The sequence below is a fragment of the Leptidea sinapis genome, chromosome 31, assembly GCF_905404315.1.
Source record: "Leptidea sinapis chromosome 31, ilLepSina1.1, whole genome shotgun sequence".
Taxonomy (NCBI): domain Eukaryota; kingdom Metazoa; phylum Arthropoda; class Insecta; order Lepidoptera; family Pieridae; genus Leptidea; species Leptidea sinapis.
The window spans coordinates 6,440,214-6,463,916 of NC_066295.1; the positions used below are offsets into that span (position 1 = coordinate 6,440,214).

General features: G+C 34.1%; 1 protein-coding gene across 1 annotated transcript in view; it reads right to left on the minus strand.

Moving 5' to 3' along the window:
* The window catches only part of LOC126974077 (semaphorin-2A), a 537,897-nt gene that overhangs the window by 321,079 nt on the left and 193,115 nt on the right, over window positions 1-23,703 (minus strand). The gene's annotated exons all lie outside the window — the stretch shown is intronic.

A 23,703-nucleotide genomic window follows, 5' to 3' on the forward strand; every position in this document is an offset into this window, starting at 1 on the left:
CACTGAGCCAACCGTTGGAGTAACTTATCGTTGATAAATCTTATATTTGTCTTGTCTTACTCTCAGGTTGTGACTGTAGATGAAGCCACATCCTGAGATAAAAAAAATATTCGTGGAAAATGTCTCGGGCGTGCGTTCGTTCAAATTAAACTTGATCGAAGGCGCATTATTGATGATGTAATTAATAAAGCTGATCAACTCCCATCACCCATTGGTTGAATTGTACACCTGTCTGCCTGCCAAGCAAATCTTCGAGGTTTCTTTGCTCGCGGGAAACATATCTCACTTTTCCACACGTGGTTAATGTGTTTGTATATATTTATATTGTCCTCAGTATATGATAGGATTGTTTACTTAATAAACAATTAATTTATATGATCACCAATAATCAAGTTTAACTTAATTTTAATAGTGGAAGGCTATGTGCACTCTTGTCAGCAAGCAGTACAGTTACTGGGTTAATGAAACCTACATCTTTTGTCTCAAATTGACAAACGCAATTGCCATGCCTTTAACGATGAATTGGCATATAATTTACCACCACACTACCCACGTTTTTTTATTTTTTTCACTATTTTTCATAAAATATCATAGATCATTTATACGTTCAGATAGACTGTGACAGCTGTGAAAAAAGGTTGATACTTAACCTTTTTTTTTAGCAATGCACGCACACCAACACATAGTTACATACAAATCGTGAGTGTAAGACGTACCTTGTCACTCACACAAAAGAAATAAATCTGGCCTTTTTTCATCGGATGTCCAGCAGCAAGAGGTTATATCAAGACGTTTATATTATCAAAGCAAAAAATGTTTATTAGTGGGTGCTTGACATAAAACAATTAAACTTGCAACCAGTTCGAGAGACACCGTTTTTTCCTCCACGCCAACGAAGTGTAAAAGAAAATTTTAAACTATAACCACAGTAGACATATGTATTGTCAACTGTGCTATAACTGTGTTATGCTATAAACGAGAAGTACAGTAATTCCAAATTTAAAACTTTTTGTCTTTATCTTACCTTTGCCACAACAGAATAAAATGACAGGGAGAAGTAATTTTACAGTTGGAGTAAATTTTAATTGCGATTATTAATAAGGCAGTGAGTGTTTAGATCTGCTATCATAGAAACTGTATCAAAACAAAACAAATCACTGACATAATGCAGCTACAACTATGAATCCTAAATAGAACATTAACAGAGAGCGTTCAAAGTTTAATTTTCATCAAAAGACCAAACTTTGAGGAGTAATTAACGCCGGTATAAAACTAGACAATTGTAGAGTTGATGGGCAGACAGTTTATGTGAAAGCCTGCGAGCCTCCAGGCGTATTTATTAATTCAAGGCGTCCGGAAACTTTTGCTAAACAACTGCTTTTATTTTTAAATATTTAATAACACTGTACGCGTATTTAGTAAGAGTGAAACTGAAGCAATGTCACCGTTGTATTGAATGTGTAAGAAGGCTCTTTTATAGAATTCTCTTGCAATACCAGGGGAATTACAGAAGCATTGCCAGTCATTTAGGTAGGAGTAATCGCTATTATTTTGAAGGTACTTAGTTGTATCGTCCAAGAAAAACCACTCAAGATACTCCATTCAATAATTAAGTTGTACTTGGAGTAGAGTTTGTTGAAAGATTTTTCTTTGAAAAAATGTTGTGTGCTTAAGACTACATATAGGAAGTGAAAATTTATTAAGGCGAGGTGAATAATATGAAATACAACTATGCTTTTTGTGCAATATGTTATAAATAAAGTCATAACATTAATATTATATTCTATTTTCCTTCCGGGATGTCATCTAAGTAGGCGCCAATAAAACAGCAAAATTACTATGATTGCATCTAACGTGACAATGTTGTGTAACCTATATATTGATCTGACCTTTTGTTAATATTCGTGCAAAATTTTAATTAAATTTATTCAGTAACGTTTGCATTTTTCCCAGACAAACATACAAATAAACAGACAAATGAATGAACAGACAAGCAGACAAAATCTCTACGACAGCGTTGAATGTAATGTTATTATTTTTTTATCGGTTTGTTATTCGTGTAGTCTTGTACACAAAAAGATAAAATTATATTTTAGCCAAGTAATTGAACACCTTCGGTGTTATTTTGTTTTCAAGAACACCACACATGATACTATAATTCTGAACACAATACGAATATTACTGATAACAGCGGTCGACCGAACAATGGTTAGTTTGAAGTAAATTCAACTACAGTCAAACAATAATATTTTGTCCGCGCCATTTATGTCGTTGGGGCCGGTTGGGACGCGTGATTTTGGTATTGTCATTTTGTAATCAATTTTGTGTATTCTACTGTTAACTAGTTGACAAAAATGATAGATGAATGCTGAGGATTGATTTGCCTACAGTAGATATATTTATTGGAACTTTAGTAAGTTGAGGAAAACTTCGACGCTTAAAATACGTATTAGTTAATTTAATAAAGAGAATTTTTATAAAGTGCTAATTTGTTTAGAGCAAAGTGCTACAGCCTCTTACGCCTTGTTCAGGTTAAGAATGAACCTCCAGTTGGTTTGAGCACAAAACAGTAATAGAACAGAAGCGTAACACAGCGATCTCCTTGAAATTTATACCTACATCTGAGCTGACCGCTAGGGTTGGTACATACAAAAAGATCGACGACGCGCATGGTGCAGCGCAGCTAATTTTATTCGGACGGCGACCAGTCCCTGCGGCATACGGCGTGGTACTCAATAGTTTGATCCTCCCAAGATTGCTGAACGGCCGCGTAAGGCCGCGTCTTGGTCAAGTATACTATTACTATTATTATCATAGTGCCGCCCATTAGGCCTTGGTCCGGTCCAGAATGTACCTCCAGGCAGTTAAAGCAACAAATAAACGAACATATGAATTCGAAAACCGAGAACACATTGGCGGGTGAGGATCGAACCGGGGTCAACGGTTAACTATTGAACCACCATCGCTTCAAATGAATATGAAATCAGTTTTATCTTTTCAAGCCTAATTTAAATTTATAATGAATTAAAAAAACCTACTATTATTTATTTTATCAACAAACAAATAAACTTATATTAATTGATATAAGTTAAAGGGTTAACATTTTTAATTGAACGTATTCCGTTTTGTACAACATTTTTCGTGCACAAAGGAACAAACAGTATATTAGTTCCGCGCACATGCACCAAATTAATATAACAGTTGGTATGGTAACACCGACCAAGTGCAGTGAGGTCCGTTTCACATCTATATTGTATCTAATTGACATTTCGCGCATTTTTAAAGTTGTGAATTTATGCGTCATCGTATAAATGGTTTAAATATTAAATTCTTAAATATTTAAACCATTTTATTGTTATCTGTACTTCATGAAAGTATAAGAAACAAAAAAAAGTCACATACCTACACATTTATATTATTAGGATTTACATTAACTTGTATTGTTTTGTCTACTTTTGTAGTAAACTGAAAAGGCTACCAGAACTTTTTCTGATAGTTTAATATTTTTATCTACACCGATGCTTTAAATTCTCTATTAAAAATTCTGAAACAGTTAGCTTATTGCCAACATTAAAACACCCAATGTTCTAATCGATATTTTTATTGTTTTGTTTACAAAAAATGAGCGATTCATATTAAACGCTACAAAAGAACGTAATATTCAAGTGAATTTTCATTATTGCACTATACAAACTGTAAATTACTACTAAAATAAATAATTTTTTCATTAATACTTAGATTATTTGTATTTAATCAGTAATGGATCAGGTTACTATTAGGTTACTACTAGGACTAACTGTTCCAGAATCTTTTAGAGGATTCATATTATGGGTGTAGATAAAGTCTTGTATACAACTGTTGATAATTAGTTATAAAAACACTCATGTGATACTATTATCACACTCGGCTTCGCCTCGTGAGATAAAGCCACATTAACTTTTAATTTTTACGCATAAATAACTATATAATAATTGTTGATAAGATATGAAGATAAAGATAATTAAGCAACTGCTAGTATTATCGGGCCTCATTGTTTTTTTTATGAAAAAAGGGACGAGACGAGCATGACGTTCAGCTGATGGAAATTGATACGACCTGCTCATTACAATGAAGTGCCGCTCAGGATTTTTAATAAACCCAAAAATTCTGAGCTGCACTTGCGCTCGTCACCTTGAGACGTAAAATGTTAAGTCTCAATTGCCCAGTAATTTCACTAGCTACGGCACCCTTCAGACCGAACTTCAGTAATGTTTACACATTACTGCTTCACGGCAGATATAGGCGCCGTTGTGGTTCCCATACCATAGGCGGCATCCTGTGCAAAGGAGCCACCCACAGGTACTGGATGCCGGTTAGATATAGGTACCACAAGGGTGTCTTTTTCTACCGTGAAGAAGTAATGTGTAAGCAATATTGTGTTTCGGTCTGAAGTACGCTGTTGCTAAAGAAATTACTGGGCAGATGAGATTTAACATCTTATGTCTCAAGGTGACGAGCGCAATTATAGTGCTGCTTAGAATTTTTGGGTTTTTCCTGAATCCTGAGCGGTACTTTTACTACAAAAAATAGATTAACTAACATAGACATAAAAACCTTAATACCAAAAATATAGCGTTAATGAATGAATGAAGCATGAATTGTGTGTTAGTGTAGTCGATAATGCAGGGTCAAGAATAACGCTCAAAGTCTCAAGCTGACACAGATGTAGTGGAGTCATCAATAACCAACTTTGTTTCGTTTCCAATGGGGTCTAGTACACAGTAGATTAATACTGTTCTATTAACTCCCTCCCTCTATTACCAGTATTTTGCTACACGCGTTACCTATTTTCAATTTATCTACTCCATATAATTCAGATGCCTGTTTGGCGATTAATGATTTGTACAAATTGAAGTACTTTGTGGTATTGATGGTTTAGTGAGGCATTAGTTTTGTCTGGATAGTAATTGAAGCTATTTGATCGGTTTATACGGATAGTCTCCGATCTAAAAAAAAAGTCGTCGTTCGATTTGGAGTCGAAGGTTTCGTATAGATTAACAATATGTATGTACTCTTTGAATTCTATAGTAAAAAAATCGAATACTGTCAGAGCTATCAGGTAACTATTTTAGCTTATGAAATATTGAGGTATGGACAGACATCGGTGCCAAAGTTAGTCAAGTCTATAGAAAAGCTTATGTAGACTGACACAAGGCCTTAAGCGACTAATTTATGCAATTTGTTCAATTATTGTACTTTTTAATTACATATTATTCGTATCCTATGCGGTATGTCGCTTTAGATGCAGTATTTCTTTTATTTCTGATGATTGGTGAATATGCTAATGTACGGTACGGTACATCATGGTTACAAGTCAACAACACTTGGCTTCCTTCTTATTGAATTGGTGGAGAAACAAGCTCTAAGCTCACTTGGTGATCACGACCCATACACAGACATATTGATCTGGAAATGAAGGAAGAAGTCTTTCCATTCTATATTTAACTTCAAGTATTGACATCAATTTCATAATCTTAGCTAGATATCTACAATTCGCATTTAACGATCGTATATTTGATCGATGTCCTGTATGAATTTATTTTTAAAGTTATACTTCTTATGGCGTTAGGGATAAATTATCAGGGTGAATTATTACGATGCGCCCACTCACCGTCACGCAAATTCGACACCCTGACGTTAGCTGGTCAACTAGACTATTTGTATCTTACTTAATCTACTAAACATCCTGTAACTCATATGTCTACTGAACCATAACCAATGGACGAGATTTAAATAAATTTCAATTTTCAATTTATAAAAAAGTTAAAATGAAATAAAAAAATTCTCTCCAATTTAATAAAAATAATTTAATGATATTTAATAATTTTTTCATTGGTTATATTTAATACTTTTTTTAATAACAATATTGTTTTTCTACAAACGTTAAAAAGCACGAGGTATTTTTTTTAAGGATTTTTGTTTTATTACGCCAAAGATGAATAACTTATTGCGTGGCTACATAAGTACTCTTCTCTATCCTTATATACATAAAATGTGTTGTTCTTGCTCAAAGTACCCATACAGAAGCGTACGTTTCTATGCTTTAAACCTTTTTATCTTTGGCTAAGCCGCCGATAATGATGCTCGGAGCTACAGCTATACTTTCATTAAGTTTTGTACTTCACAAAAGTTAAACAAATACACAACCCTAAATTGTTAGACAAGGACAAACATTACCTTACAACTTAGTTGTGAAAAGGATGGAGATAGCTGTTCTTGATACGATTTATTATGCACGATGCACGCCACTTATTAAAGCCACGATGTGTTACTTTAAAGTTTATACTAAGAGTATATATTGTATATACAGGGACGCGTGCTTTTTTAGCTAAGTTTATGCTTGTATATAGTGTTTTTCTGATATAAATATCTTTATGAATGAATGGAAGCTACAATTTAACAATTAGATAAAAAAATATCATATTTGCAACAAAGACTGCTTATGATAACAGAGGCCGACTTGCTCGCCCCGACCTCGTACAGTCTGTATCTTCAAATATTCTTTATTACAGATAAGGTTAGTTACAGACTTATCTATATCTGATACAAAAAGAAGTTACAAAAGAAACGCCTTTCTCTGTAGCAACGAAGTATAACATTAAACATTGACTGCAATGTTTACCTACTTTATAATATATGAATTTTTACATCTATTGGAATGGATATCTATTGGTATGGTATGCCAGTGAGGCTCCTGTTTCAGAAGTCTCCTTAATATGACCCATTTTAGCGTACGGGTGTTGACTTAAGAACTCAGTTCCAGATGCTTAGAACTTTCCTGGAATTCCTCAAATTTCCGAGGTTACAGGTGACATTACAGAATTACTTGAGCGACCGTTTCATTTTCGACCAGACATTCTCTGCATCTAGCGATTTCTGTTATGCCGATCGCGTAAAGATATTTGAGATCTGTGAGGGATCACCATAATTCAGATGTCGTGTTTGTTTAAAATGTTACTATCACCACTATTGCAAGAATCGCTTTCTTCGACCCTCTACAGCTTTTAATGTTTTCCCATCAGGCGCTATTTATGTTGTTGATAGTGGTGATTGTATTCATATACATCCACGCGATTGGCTGAAAGAAGGTGCCAAGAGTGGTATGGAGGTAGCCACTAGTCACTAAGACCCTAATTTTCAGTTCCTTCGATGCAATATTACCCAAAAAACCATTGTGTCCCTTAATTCATTGTACAGTCAAATTATTGTCAGCGGCAATTCTTTCGAATAGCAACATCTACCATTGGTGACTCTCGTGGGCTATCGCTGAGTTGAAGGTGTTAATGTAAATGCTCTTAGTACTGCCATGAAGCTAACCCTGACATGGGCTTGCCCAAGGGTATCGGTACATGTATTCTCCTGCAGAGAGCCGATTCCAGACCACATTTTTAAAAGTCTGTATAATTTCTCAATTCTTCAGGAGGGAGTATACCGTGACAAGTCCCGGTTGTCGGGTAATCTCCACGAAAATACCACTATCCTATGAGTATATCGTCACGGCAATATCACTTTTTGGAGTCAGAGAGCGCTTTGAAAGGTTATTCGATCCCCAAATCAAATATGAAGGACCATCAACGCCACGGTACCTGACACCAAATTGTGTTTTGGAAGTGTGACGTACATCTTTACTGAAATTACCAGGGAACTTTATTCCACTTACGACCAAACTCTTAAATCGAATTAATTCTGTGTTTTCAAGTCGACCGTAAATAGGAAATGTCAACCAACATATTATTGTACCTCAAAGGCCAGCCACGATTTTGTGATATTCTGGTGTTTGCATGGTTAATTGTCTTTATTTCCCAAATCTAATATTTATATCCAGCGATGAATAAATAATCTGAATATGATCACATTCGAGTCTACAAATATTTTCCAATTCAAAACAGGCAACGTTTAAAAAAAAATTGTAAGCACACAAACGCTCGCTAATATTTACACGTACAATATTGTAATTAATTCCAAACTGAACCAGATTTTAAGTTCAAACTCGTACACAATATTGTGCAAACAATGTAGTTTAGTATTGCAATGATTATAGTTCCCATTCATATGTAGATGTTTCAAAAAATCTAATAAACAAGCCGTGGGGTACTCGTATCCCCTTCTGTCATTATTGAAAAGTATGTTAACATTGCCGGCTTATCCTGGGGTTGAATTACCAAAAGAGTTAGACTAACGAATAGCTACGCCGACCCCATACGTTAGAACAAGTCCCTCGTTTCGCTTGACACCAATCCGGTTAAATCGAGTTAGACATTCAAATTCACGCCTAGATTTCTAACGACTCAGTTTTTGACGGTTTTCATAGACCGGTTAATGAATACGTCTGTTTGAGTGGCAGTGAATGAATTGCGGCTCCGAAAAACTTGATTGGTAGTTGCTTCAGATGAAGCTGAATGTTTTTGAAAGGGAATTGGATTATTTTTATGGCTTTTATAAAGCTCCACCTGTCCCGTTTGTTGGTGCAAGTTGGTGTATACTAAAATATCACAAGTCATGAACAATTTGTTATGTTTTTAAAGTAATAACCCTGACGTCTAGGATTAATACACAAATAAAATGAAGATAAAGCCACAACCTGAGAGTTGCACAAAGTATACAAGATTTTATCAACGATACGTCACTCGGACGGTTAGCTCAGTTGGCAGAGTTCGTTGGTTCGTGTCCCGCATCGTTCATAATGTATCATCTACAAGTCAAAACTACACTATATTGTTTGGTTAATCTGACTATCAAAACAATTTATAATTTTAAAGTGATATTCCTCACTTCTGGGATTGATTATACAAATTTAATTTGTAACCAAAATTTATGAACGATGCGTGACTCGAACCCGTGATCTCTCGGGTTCCGTCCGAGCTCTCTTACCAACTGAGGCAACCGTTCGAGTGACGTATGGATCGTGAAATTTGGTTTTTATGTACAATGAATAAGTCTTTATGTATTTTAAGTTATCATTTAATAAATTAATTTTATTTATGTATTAATTAAATTTATTAATAAGCGATTTAGTTTTTCACATATTTACGCCATCCATGTTTGTGAAACCCCCTTTATTAAATTACTCTACTCTATTATAAAAGAAGGATTAATAGTAAAAAAAAATGCACAACTTTCAGCTTCAATCAAGGAGTTCAAGTGCCATGGTTCGCAGTTAAGCTAACTCCAAATAACAGTTCTAATTTTGTGATACAATAATTTCCAACGCAATGTGGTTCTTAACGTATAATGCCATAAAATATCTCAGTAATGGCAACAATAAAGGGGACTCCCACATAAGAAAAAGACCAATAAATCGGCGAATTTAATATAGGTAATAAGAAGGCAATACTCATCATAAGGTATGCGAAGTATTCACATATTAGCCCACGGAGCACCCATTTTTCCACTTCCATGCCACTTAGCACGACTTCAGAGAGGATTCATATTGCCACAATGATTACGTTTGTTTTGTTCAAATTTATTTTATCAAGTAAACCTTCGCCTTCCACTCACTGATCTGAACGTAATATGCAGTAAGCATTTACTGTGGGCAGACCTGGGCGCTGTATATATTGCTGACTAATGAATGAAGTTATTTGCTTAATTATTTTTACGAGTTCCGCTTACTGAACAATTAAATGTTTAACCCGATGCAGGAGTAGGGTTGTAATGAGTTTAAATCCCTCGTTGTTTTTTCGTCTTGTATCTACATCCACTTCTGGACACTTTCAATGTATCTACAATAGAATGGGGTGAAAGATGAGGAGCATGTAACACGAACTATGAACTATTAAATGAAGCTGTATATGTTGATTTAAAATAGTGCCAATGTGTTTCTTGCCACTTCTTCTCATTAAAGCTCAACCTTTCCTGAAAGTGAAAGAAAACTATTGACATTCATAAGTGTCATTTCCTTGACCTACATTAATAAAGTGATTTTGATAAAAAGGCATAAAATACAATTATTTTCTCAAAATTGATTCCTATAAAATTATTTTTGATGTCAGGTCAAAGACTACCACCGCTTCGGAAACAAATTTCACAGAGAGTTCTCGGAGAGAACATACGGCGCAAGAAACGCACCCAGGATTATTTTTTGCGCTCTTTTTAATTTACGATTATAACAAAAGTTATTGCTATAAAATAATAATAATCTAGTCCCAGGTTTTATTGATTTCTCAAATCGTATGTAAATCGATATATTTTAATTTCTGACTAATGACTTTGACTAACTTAATGACTTTGACACACAATGAAGCGACGTCTGTTTGCAACACATTTGTTATTATATTTTATTTTATTATTTACTTCATAACGAACTTGGCATTTTCATTGTCTTAGCATAATTCTAGCTGTCAATTATTATTGACTATAAAAACGTAATCAAAGTTCACGCTAAGCTTAAACTCAACTAAGTTTTACTTAAGTAAAGTCTAAATACGCTATATTGATCTCTGCCTAAGTCTTTGAGTCAAACTAAAACATATATAAAACGATTCCCGGAGGATTTAACATTATATTTGGAACATAATTGACAATCACATCGCAATGAAATTATCAACAAACTCTGATTAACTCGTAGTGCTTGGATAATTAAAGTCATGCCATTGTAATGATATTTTACATTTAAATTCATTAGCGTAATTTTATATTTTAATCAGCAATATTAATTACATTTTGTGGTTATTTATATTCATTTCATTTATTCATTATAAATTATAAATACAAATATTTCTTCTTGATACCCAATATAACTTATGCAATGTAAGTCTCAAAAGTCAAACAATGAGGCACCTTTAAAAGGCATAAAAGGCATTTATTATCTCAAAATTGATTCCTTTAGAAATTTTTTGACGTCATTTCTAACACTTCTGAAACAAATGGAGCTGTGAGAAAGAAAAAGCAGCGCAAGAAACTCTCCGAGCATTCTTCTTATGCGCTCTTTTTAATACTAATATTGTACTTTTATTGCTATTGCTATAAAATAATCACAATCTAGTCACAGGCTGTCTGATCACTTAGATAATATTCAGCTGTGGAGTAATAGGATTTACGACAGAGCCATTTTTTATAAAACATTTAAATTTATTTATAGATAATACCTGAACAGTGACTGGGACTTTATTCTAAAAGTGTATACAATCACACTTGAAGCTATTATGTATCTTTAATGTATTAATTCTTCTGGATGGCTCACAGATTACCGTCTCCTTAAATTTAATTTAATGTTAATAATCAATGTTATAAAACATAATAATATTTATCAATCTTTAAAATATACCTATCTTATAATAAGGAACTTTGTAAATACAATTTGAGTTATAAATTGATTTCATAATAAAATCAATTCATAACATTCAAATTTAAATATTTGTATTTAAAATAGGATAATATATAATAATAAAATAGGATAAAAACGTCTTATAAGAAGTGTTTTGAATTTCGTAACACATTTGTTTTGAACATTTTCTGGGATCATGTTATATAAGCACATACATCGCCCCACAAAAACATACTCGACTTTGACCAGTAGTGGGTATAATAAGTTTAGTATTTACTACTTTTTTTCTAAGTTTTTTTAGTAATCTTTTGAAAACCATTACTTGTAACGGTAATATGAAAGCAGCAGCAGTTTGAAATGGTTCCTGCTACAAAGATTATTAGGAAGAATTTTGTGCAATTCATAGTCTTTTTTTAAAGAATACGAGCAAAAAGGGATGTGCAGGTCATCTGTCTGTCTGTTAGTAATTATCGACAACGGAATCATCGCAAGGACGCTGCAGTCTTGTGAGAAAACCCACGCCATGAAAGAGAAGAAATATTAACATAGATTAGTTTGTTCTCAATTTGGAATACATTCTATATACTTCTTAGCTCCAATATTTGATAAGCAAGATCAATATATTATATTTCTAAATGGTAATAATAAAATTAATAAGAATTACGGGAAACTTTATAAGAACCCAAATATTTTAAAAATTTAATGAATCGTTAAGCCTAAAACCTTAAAATATAAGTTCTTTAGGACTCTATCAATATATTATTATGTTTAAATTTACAACATGAGTCCTTAATTTATTTCTATTTGTACGATACTTACCAATAAAAGCGGCTTAATTAAAATGGACGGTCACAAAAATACATATTTGTCCCGCGATGTTTATCCCGCGCTCCGAATCAAAAAACCAGTACCATTTCGCTAAAAGCGTAGACGGGTGCTTCGCCAGTGATTAATAACGTTTTCATTAGCATCGCATCCAAAATGACATAGTTATGAAAAAGGCAGTTCAATTAACTCAGTTTCAATAACAATTTTTCACTCTCGACACACTAATTAAGTGCTTTCATAAATATCGTCAGTTTATGACATTCAAAATTCAACTTTGAGAAGACGCGATAAGATTAAACTTGGATTAAGATGCATTGAGAGGAGTTAAAATTGTCGTCTTTAGTAACAAGTGTAAAATATTTTCCCCAATCGTTGTACCTGCTGCCCCCAGGGATATTTCAAGGGTGAATAAGCTCATATAATGGCAAAGGGTACAATATTTTAAATTTGAATCGCTGCGAGCGGTCTACTTTGCTGTTCGGGGTGAGAAAGAACAAAGAAATCATGCGGTGACTTTTGCATGTGATGAAAGTAACATTGATTATATTCGTAAAAATCACAATTTAGCTCTCCAACCCTAATTTACTGTACATGAAGTGGATTGACTACGCCAAAAGTTTATCTGACTTGCTAAAAATGGAATTGGTGGCGGCGGCGTCATGTACCAGGTCGCCTCTTTCTCTTATATCATAATATCATCTCGTACTACTATAACAATAGTGGACAGAATTCATCCGGTAACCTTGAATATTATGACCAAATGTGTAATTATTTGTCAGTATTTTTAAGTTTTGAGTTTCTTCGTTAAAATCACAAATTTGTAAGATGGTATTATTATTGGCAGTTATATGCCAGGGCAACTCCTTCTGACTAATATATTGTACTGCGGGAACAATGGCTGAATATAATTTATGCAATACCATTTCCTGTTACGCAATAAGTAACTATTTAGGAATTTGAAGAATATATTCTTAGTTCATTTATACGTGTCGATAAACTGTGACAGATGGAAAATTAAAAAAAAACGGTGGTTGACAGTTAACCTCTATTTTGACGTATAAACCTACAAACGCTAAGCGAGTGTGAGACGTAACTTGTCACGCACACTGAAGTAATAAACCCGGTCCGTTTTGATCGGTTTTCTAGCGTTAGGTGCTACAATCTTAGTGGGTTATTGCAAAAGAGATATTATCATGACATTACTTGTGGCGGCGTTGTGAGCTGGGTTTTTCTATAAGAACAAATGGCAGGAAAGAACTCATGTGCATAACGTGATGTAATTATTTAACAGGATTTTAAGTTTGGATTTTCTTTTCGCAAGAATCACACATAAGTATTCCTACAGTATTTTAAGTGGGCTGTTCAGGAATAAGACTAATAAACTAAAATAAAGTTTCTCATGCTCCACTGGATGTGTGGCGTTCCTCCATAGTCAGTTTTCAAGAAACTTTCTTCTACGTACGACCAAGCAGTGGAATAAGGTTCCATGTGCGGTGTTTCCAGGATGATACGACATGGGTATCATCAACAAAAGCGCGTACACTTTTTTAAAGGGCTGGCATCGCAAAAAAAAATGGCCTCTGGTAACTGACTCTAAGGCCGGCAACGCATCTCCAATATGGCTCGCAATATGGTCATATAAAGTACAGGGTGGCGCAATAGAACGTGCATATTGCATCATCTTTTTTCGCGGGGTAGAAAGTGCACGGCCGGGGGAGTCTGCATCGTTGGGTAGGCGGGCTCATGGAGTTTTAGTGACTATGAGTCACTTCGACGGAAAGCGTCGCGCATTTTGCGTGCGCGCATTTTACGAGAACTCTCGTTCATGCATCGTTACTAGGCATTTATATTATTCTGAATATGGACTACGGAAAATTAGTGAAGCTCCGAGTGCTAATTTAATTAAAATATGGGTACAGCGTTTTGAAGAGACTGGTTCAACGTTTAAACCACAAGCAAAAGGTCGTCCAAGAACATCTAGGACCGACGACAATATTGAGAGAGTTATGCAGTCTGTATGAGGAGATCCACAAATGTCTACTCGCAAGAGATCGTCTGTCCTACACTTATCGAGACGAAGTTTGCAACGAATTTTAAACTTGGATCTTAAACTGCATCCTTACAAGCTGCAGTTAACACAAGAATTGAAAGAGTCTGACTTCGGAGCAAGGCTCGCATTTGCCAATGAAATGCTTAATCGATTTTCCAATTTTGACAATATCCTTTTCTCAGATGAGGCCCACTTCCATATCAATGGGTTCGTAAGCCGTCAAAATTGTCGTTACTGGAACAGTGAGAATCCCAAACTCAAGCACCAGAAACCACTGCATAGTCCTAAAGTGACAGTATGGGCAGCAATCTCTGGTAGAGGAATAATTGGACCGTTTTTCTTTGAAAATGCGCGGGGGCAAAACGTCACTGTTAATACCAAACGCTATGTTGCGATGTTGGTAGGTTTTTTGGCTCCGGAGCTTGAAAATTCAAGAATAGTGAATTCTAGGACTTGGTTTAACAAGACGGAGCTACCTGTCACACATCAAATGACTCCATGGCGGTTGTGAAACAGATGTTCCCTGGCAGACTGATTTCGAAAAGAGGTGATATCCCATGGCCCCCACGTAGTCCACACGTGACGCCTTCTGACTTTTTTTTGTGGGGATACCTCAAGAACAAAGTCTACAGCAATAATCCGAAAAACATCGATCAGATCAAGGAGAATATTCATGGTGAAATGGCAGCAATTACACCAGCATTACTGAAGAAAGTTTTCAATAACTTCCGTTTGCGATTAGAGGAGTGTCGTTGTAGAGAGGGTCATCATTTAGACGATGTTATTTTAAAAATATAAACTTCAGTTATTTCTTAATAATACCTCAGGTTTATTTTAAGTATACCTTTTGTATTTATTTTTTAATCAATATTTTAAATATGCACGTTCTATTGCGCCACCCTGTAGATGTGTTCCGTCATTCGGACCCATAAGTCCCCTCTTTTATATAAAAAACAAATTTTAAACACATAGATACTATAAGATATTTACTACTATTAATTAATACCGTCCATTAGCATCGCTTGCTCCACTCTATCGCTCTAAATGCAATTACTTGCTAGTTGCTACGACACCGCGACAGCGACGAGAGCGACGAACGTCGAACACGACCTGAATATATTCGTGAAGTAATCTAATTATTTCCTTAGATCTCTGAAAATACACATAGTTACGTAACTAAAAGTACATATACTTCTCAAATATATATTGGATGGAATTGTGTATTAATTTAGATGGAAGAGTATTTTTTTAAATGAAATTAAGAGACTAGATGAGCAGCTGATGGTAATTGATACGCTCTGTCCATTGCAATGCAGTGCCACTCAGGATTTTTGAAAGACCAAAAATTCTGAGCGGCAATACATAAGATATTAAATCTCATTTGCCCAGTATATTCACTAGCTACGGCGCCCTTTAGACTGAAACACAATATTGTTTATACATTACTGCTTCACGGCAGAAATAAGCGCCGTTGTGCTACCCATGATATAGCGAGCATCCTGTGCAAATTAGCCTCCCACTGTTATAACTATATGGGAATAAATCGCAAAACGGGAACACCATATATATTGACGAGTCTTATCTGCCGATAGCACTGTAAATATGACATAATATTGTTTGTGTTATGCCTTTTCCTTATTATGAATCTTGTAATGCAAAATATTCTGAATATAAAATAGTTCTTTATGGTTTAAATATAAATAATTCACATCGTATTTCGCAGTAATATTTAATGTTCGTGATTGAAGTTGAAACCATGACATAATTCTCAATGTGAGCTATTAGTATCACGTAAACAAGAAATGTTTAGCTAATAACGTATTAAAATAATGGACTTTTACACAAAGAGTTCCGTACCGTCGTACGAGATAATTATAACAATATTAAATTGAAGTTTTAATTATATTATTGCCTTAAATATTTTCGTCCATCTAACGCATGTCTCATTACAGTTGCATGTCTCATTACAGTTGCATGTCGAATTTTCTTGAGCATTAATTTCGCTAAGACAACAAACACTCAAGAAAACTCAAAGGTTTTGGATAATTATGGATTTCCGCAATATTTTACGGCGTTATTACGCCTAAAGACTGAGATCATTTATACGTCTAGATAGACTGTGAAAGCTGTGAAAACTTCGAACAAAAATAGAGGTTGACAGTTGCCCTCTATTTTCAGCAACGCACGAACACAATATAACATACAAATCGCGAGTGTAAGACGTAGCTTGTCACTCACACCTAAGTAATAAACCTGGCCTGTTTTCATCGGTTGTTTAGCAGCAAGATGCTCTATCTAGAGAGATAAATTATCTAAGCCTAAATCAATAAAATATTTCGAATCATAATTTCCACTACTCCTCATAAGTTAGCTTGGCCGAGTAGTCTAAAGCATCAGATTTAAACTCTGTTTGACGGCAGGGAGCGTAGGTTCAAATCCCACACATGAAAACTTATTTTTAATACATTCTACTTTTATTTTATGAATAAGTAAAGAAACATATTATGATTAAGTTGTTTTTTTTATTTCTTTTCATCATCATCATCAGCAGGAAGACTGATCGTGCCTCTCTCCATCACTTGTTCCTCGCTCTCGCTCGCACGCTCGTCTCAGTCGGAACGTGACAATTAATCATGCTTTTACGATTTATAACAGGTTATCACGTCAAAAATTTCACTTGCATCGTGGTTTTATGAAACCACAAAATTGCGTTTTTAACTTATAAAATACTCTTGAAGTAGAATTAAAACTTCAATACAGTTCACAGACAGACATTCAGACATTAATAGGATTCCTATTGCTGGCTATTCCATGAACGGAACCCGAAAGAGCGATTTATTTGAATTGAAAATTTAACTTGGAAATAATTTTGTTTAATTAAAATAGAAACATAAGGAAATAATCAAGAACAAATACTAGGGTTTTATTGTAACAAAGGGCAAACCGAATTAGGCTTTGCTTATTCGTTTCGCTTACACTACAATGTCTCGCTCTTCACGCAAATTATTATAGTACAACCTACCCTTCCTCGACTTTCACTCGCTCGGCGAAATCTCAATAGATTCATTAAGACTCTAACGAGATCTGCAAAGAGAATTACGGATGCTTTGTTTCGTTAAATGCGATTTTATTCTATTTATTACAATATTTCGTCCCTTCTCGTGATAAGAACGAAATATTTGTTTTGTGTTTTCCCTTTCTTGATTAAATTATTTGACTTTACTATGTTACTTAAATACGTACGGATCTTATTAATTCGCTTCACTCAAACAATAAAAAATTCTCAATACTTCTAACAACCGAGTTTATGTTTCCAAAATGAAACTCCCAAAAACACCATATACTTGTTTATACAAAAATACTTTCAGTGATTTTGTATATGCGATCACCTGTCGTAGTACACATTACTTACGAGTATATGACGTTTAAATATTCCATATATATTTTTAGTGGTTGAGACTTATTTATAATGTTTAATAACGCACAATGAAAACAACTCTGAAAACTATGTGTGTTTGTGTGAGTAAGTGTGTGCATGTAGGTTTGAGTTTGGACCTTCAATTGGTTCCATCTATAGACTACGTGTGCTTGTCATGTCAGTCTGATCAGAAGATTTTCAACTTCATCATAAGCAAGACAAGTTAGCCAATGATTTAAATTTTAAATTTTATATATTCTGCTTATGTTGAACAAGAAGGAGAATGAGTAGAAAACATCAGTTCTAATATCGAAGGCAGCAAATACTCAAAGAAAAAGCTTATACAAATTATTAAAGTAATATATCTGGAACGACAAAAGAGATTATATAAATGTATTGACAAAGAATTAAATAAAATAAACTCTCTCAGCACATAAACCGTAAATCGATTGGAATTGTCGTCTCTTCGGCAGGTTCGGGAATTTACCGAAAGATATTTTTCAAGCCGACTGCAACGATGCGATAACACCGAAATTGTGACCGAATTTCGTTCAAATTTATGACTTACAATAATGATTATAGGTACTTTATCGTTGCGTCACATAGAATTTGCAATTTGACTGAAAAGGTGTAGTCTGCCGTAACAAATTCGCCGGCAATCGCAAGGCGACGATAACGATTCGGAAAATTAATCTCGGAATAAAAACTTAATGCTACAAGGGGAGATTGCTTTAGCTATAAAAGTGACAATTATTATAAATTCGAATCGAAATTACGTTTTTAATAAAGTGTTGAGATGGTTGAGTGAGTCGTTTTGTGAAATGAAATTAATTTTAGTGAATGAGATAAGTCGAAGGATCTTATTTAACATAAGGTAATGAAACCTTAGAACCTTAAACTGTTATAAAGGAAATAACATTGATTAGAGGAAAATAAAGGTGGATAATGTATAATTACTACTTTTACAAACATAAGACAAATTATTTTAATTATACAATTGTAAATCTATTAGTTATTACGCGTTCTTACCTTTCCAAACATACGTTATCATATGCTTCATTTAATTTTTACGTAGTTTTATAGGATAAGTTATCAAGCACAGGGCTTACTTCGTAGGGCATTTCAACCATCATGTCTCATATTCATTTCTCAAGGTCTCAAATCGTTCGGAATGTTGGGATTCCAAGATCCTGACCGACACCGCATTTTAATCTATCTTACCTTCAGATGAACTTAATCATGTCACCCCGTAAATACATTTGAATTCGCAATCTATTAGTAGCCATTCTAGAATAACCTTAACCTTATTACAATTTTGACTATATCCTTAACATAATGACACGATCAAAAAAGTAATAATATTCAGTCAAATTGACATAAAACATGACGAAACATAAAACTGGCGTTAACTGTGTGCATAATAGATTTTATTTGAAGTGCTGAATCCATAAAATGTGTAGTGCTCTTTATATTGGAGCATTCGACGTTATTTCTGTCTGTAAGCACAGTTTAATATTAATAAGACTATTTGCGCTGTTTTGTTTTTTATTGCTTCGCTCTTATCTTGTTTTGCTTCTAGTTCAATTAAGTATTTGTATTAATAAAATTTAAACTTAAATAACAAACTCAAAATGAAATACCCTTCTAAAGAATCTGAAACTGTTTGGTTTTAAACTGACAAGCTTATGATTAAATTATTGTATGATACTAAATGATTACGACTGCCCAAGAGAATGGCAGCATTTCATTATTAAATAACGGTATTGCAAAATATTTGTTAATATGTATGTATGTTTGTTACGCTTTCACGCCCTAACTGCTTAACTAATCATACAATTGAAGTAAGTGAAAGGACATAGGGTACTTTTTAACCGACTTCAAAAAAAGAGGAGGTTCTCAACTCGTCGGTATGTTTTTTTTTATGTTTGTTACCTCAAGACTTTCGACTGGGTGAACCGATTTTGATATTTCTTTTTTATTTGAAAGCTGGTGCTTCCCGTGTGGTCCTTTTATAATTTGCTTCAGATCTGACAATGGCATCCATGAGAAAACCATAAAAATCTTAAATTTGCTATACATACGTATAGCAAAGTGGATGATAAATTTACGAATAACTCAATATCGCGCCAACCGATTTCGATGATTCTTTTTTTATTGGAAAGGATATACTTCAAAGATCTCTTCTCTCTCTCTCTTCAATTCTTAAGAGCATATTAACGATACTCAGCTGAATCTTTTTTATGCTATCCGAATATTTAAGTCATCTACGATAACATAGTTATCGTCGAGTAATTTTCGTAGTCGGGGTATATATGATGATTAATGGGACTCCATAACAACTTGCAGTAAGGGTGCGATCTGTGGCAGAATTTCTAACTGTCTGTAATCAAATTGCAAAGCACTTACGTTCATTACTGCACTGAAAAATTTTGTATTTCTACACATTTTTAGACAAATTGTTAGTTAGTGTTCATTGAATTCACTAAAAATCAAAAATAATTAACAAAAAAACAACCGACTACAAAATTACCATTCCAAAACTATTTTGGTATGGTAATATAAGGATATAATGTGCACTAAAAAGTATGAAAATAATTGCGTATTTTTATACAATCTAATTAATTATACTAATTCTAGTTACAATTATTGTAATTTTTGGAATCGGTGTCCATCCGCCGCTGTTTAATTATTAATTAAATTAATAAAAAAAAAAATAAGTTACCGAGGCAGCACGATTGGAAAAAAGAGCGTACGGGTCACCAGGTGTTAATTGATCACCGCCGCTCACATTCTTTTGAAACACCATTGGAATCATAGGAGCGTTGCCAGCCTTTTAAGATGTGCGCGTATTTTGATGGTAGCCATGTCGTATCAACCCGGAAAAACCGCACTAATGAAGCTCATTCCAGAGCTTGGTTTTACGTAAAAGAAAGTGCCTTGAAAACCGCACTGCGGAGCAACGACACACATCCTGATAATGAGGATGATATTTACTTCATTGATCATCAAGAATCTAGATAATCATCATCATAATCAAGGCATAGATAAGTGAGACTCGACGTCTCTCATGGTTAATACCAGTTCCACTATAATATCTGGTGTTCCAAAACTGCGTTATTCACAGTCACTTTCAGAGGGCTGCATTATTCTCGAATCGATAAGATTTAGGGTTCTTTAAGCTTAGAGCGTATCTTAATTCAAATTTAAATATTTTTAATGAAAATAGGATATGATATCACCTATTGAAAGACAAAAACTACCATCCATTCGAAAAAGTATGCCTCAGACCTGAGGAGAACGGGCGCAAGATACTCAGCGGGCTTCTTATTTTCAAAAAAATATGATCATAGTGTTATATAGTACAATAAAACTTATTATTTAACAAGCCTGAGGGCGGTCGCTTCATTCCCAATAGCTCGCAACGTATCTTGTGGCCTCTTGTAACACGGTTTACGGGTGGCTGGCTTAGGTACATGTTCTATCGGGTGAGCTACTTGCCCGTTTGCCAATAAAAAAAAAAGAAACAATCTAGCCTACGAAAAAATTACGAATGCCATCAATAAAGAAACATGATTAAATGAAAAAGTCGCAGTCAAAAGCAAACTTCATTTTATTTAGTATCAAATATTTGACTTATCTCTAAGTCCACTTCGTTAGCTCAATGCCTTTAAACGGTAACGAATGCTTTGAGTTCATACGTGAATGGGTTTATATGCGAAAATTGCAAAAGAATCTCCCCCTCCCCCCAGTGAAGCCTTGTTGAATTGTCCTCTGTGAAAATATTTGAATCCAATGTACAACGAAGTCGGGAAGAGAGTTCAAATTCAATCGATGCACTGAAATCTCTCGAGATAAAAGTTTTCTAACAAATTTCCTAATAATTTTGCAGCAGTGAACTGTATGACATAGTCTTACTTTGGTGAACTTTTCAACTGCCAGCTGGAATTTTAGACCTTGAATTATTTCGTAATTATATACAGCTTTGTATAGCGTTATAGATGAGTGAGTAATGTGGTAAAGTTTTCGGGAAAATTTTAGTAGAAAGTAGGCCGAAGGAAGAATTCGATACCTTGTAGGCATCATAAAACAGTGCCCACAAAGTTGTAAAAACCGAAGTCAGTAGCTGAAAAACAAACTTTAATAATTAATGTAACTGATGTTTCGCGTGCTTTGCGACCTATTTGATCAAATGGGACTAATATTTATAATGTTAATTTTCATCAACATTGAATGCTAAAATTAACATAATATAATTTTAACACTGTTAATCTCCTTAATTAAAAACAAATTGAGACTAATCTCAGATAGCAATGATGAAATATTTGTGAAGACTGTGACAAAACACTTACAAATATTATCCAAGTTTATTTCCATTGTATAATAATAATAATTATTATTATTGATATAGATGAATCCTTTAATTATAGTACTGTGGGGATCAGCGAGTCTCTCAAATATTGAAATACTTCAGCGCTACCAGAATAAAGTACTAAATAAAGCCTTGAACAATGCGCCATGATTCATAAAGAACAAAGAAGTGCATTATTGCCTTAAAATCCCAACAATCAAAGAAGAGATTGAAGAAATAGGTCTTCTGTGGCCTATAAACAAAGAATTTAAGGGTATTAAATCATCTGGCTGAGAGCCTTATGAATATAAATAATTGCACGTTTCGGCTGAAAAGAACGAGACTTGCCTTAATCTAACCGCACTACGAAGTGTCAAATTTAGAGTTGACACATCACTGGATAGGTACTCCCAAATTTTATTGTATTGATTAACAAATCTGATTAAAGCCATGGGGCTGATTGCAGATATAAATAAAGATGAATACTATTACACCTTTGATCCAATTTGAACTTGCCTCAAACTAGGCAGAGCCTGTAGCACGTAAGTATCCCTAATTTATACGTGTGAAATTCAACGATATATTTAAAAAGGACATCTCGGTTTTATAAACAATAATGCATTTTATAATACTGATTCCGAAATTTAAAATAGTACTTCTAAGCATCCAAAACCACTCAATTACAACATACATACTAATTAAAACTCTAATAATAGTCTATCGTTTCAAAAACAGTTCTGTTTCAGCAAAATAAATATTCCAGGATTAACATACTGTAAATATTTTCAAGTGTATAAAGGAAGGTCCATGATTATCGTATTGAATCTTTTATCGAAGCAAGCGAGACTCCGCTGCAATTGGAAAATTAAATATCGTATCAAATTGGCAAAACAAACTGTAATGTCAGGAACAGGAAAAGCTATCAAGCCGCTTATAGGGAGAAATTAAATATTAATCTGGTCGCGACACCGAGATACGTGCGCTGTTGATTTATACAGTTAATTTTATTACCTATTTTGACACTTTAATGGTTTTTGATGCAAGTATATGACGCGTTTAATTATGCTATTATTGGGATATGCTTTGATTTCATAGCGCCAAGTTCATGCCTCAATGTGGCTATTTATTGATTGTATTTTCTATTAAGATTATTTAAAAAGTATGTATAGGACAAAAGTCTCTCTGAATTTTTTTCACCTGATCTTATCAAGCCTTGAGCCAGTTCTTTTCGAATGTTCAATGTTCATAGATGACTTTGAAAACTAATTAGAAACCGACTTTAAAAAAGTCGAAAGAAGAAACAGAAATGTTTGATTTTAATTTTATTGTGCAAGGCTACACAGGAATGTAAACTCATATACTATGAATCCATTTTTGAAAGTACATACTCATAACACAATTAACGATAGGCTGCCGATTTTATTTAACCATCGTATAGTGAAACGATGTAGAAAGTGAGTTTACAAAGGATCTGACATATTGTATACTTCGTTGCTTGTTATTGATTTATATAGCGTCCCTGTTATCTGAACAATATTAACCTCGCAATTTTTAAGTGGAGCTAAATATCCAACCCTTTTGATATACAAATTCTAATGGTATCACTCAAATAACTGATATGTCTAATAAATTAATAACTATATTTACAATACTATAACTATATTTACGCTTTGGTCGATTCAGTAATAATTTTGTTGGACGAAGGTCCAGGGTATTTTTTCCGTCCTAAGGGACGGAAACAATAATGAACCAAA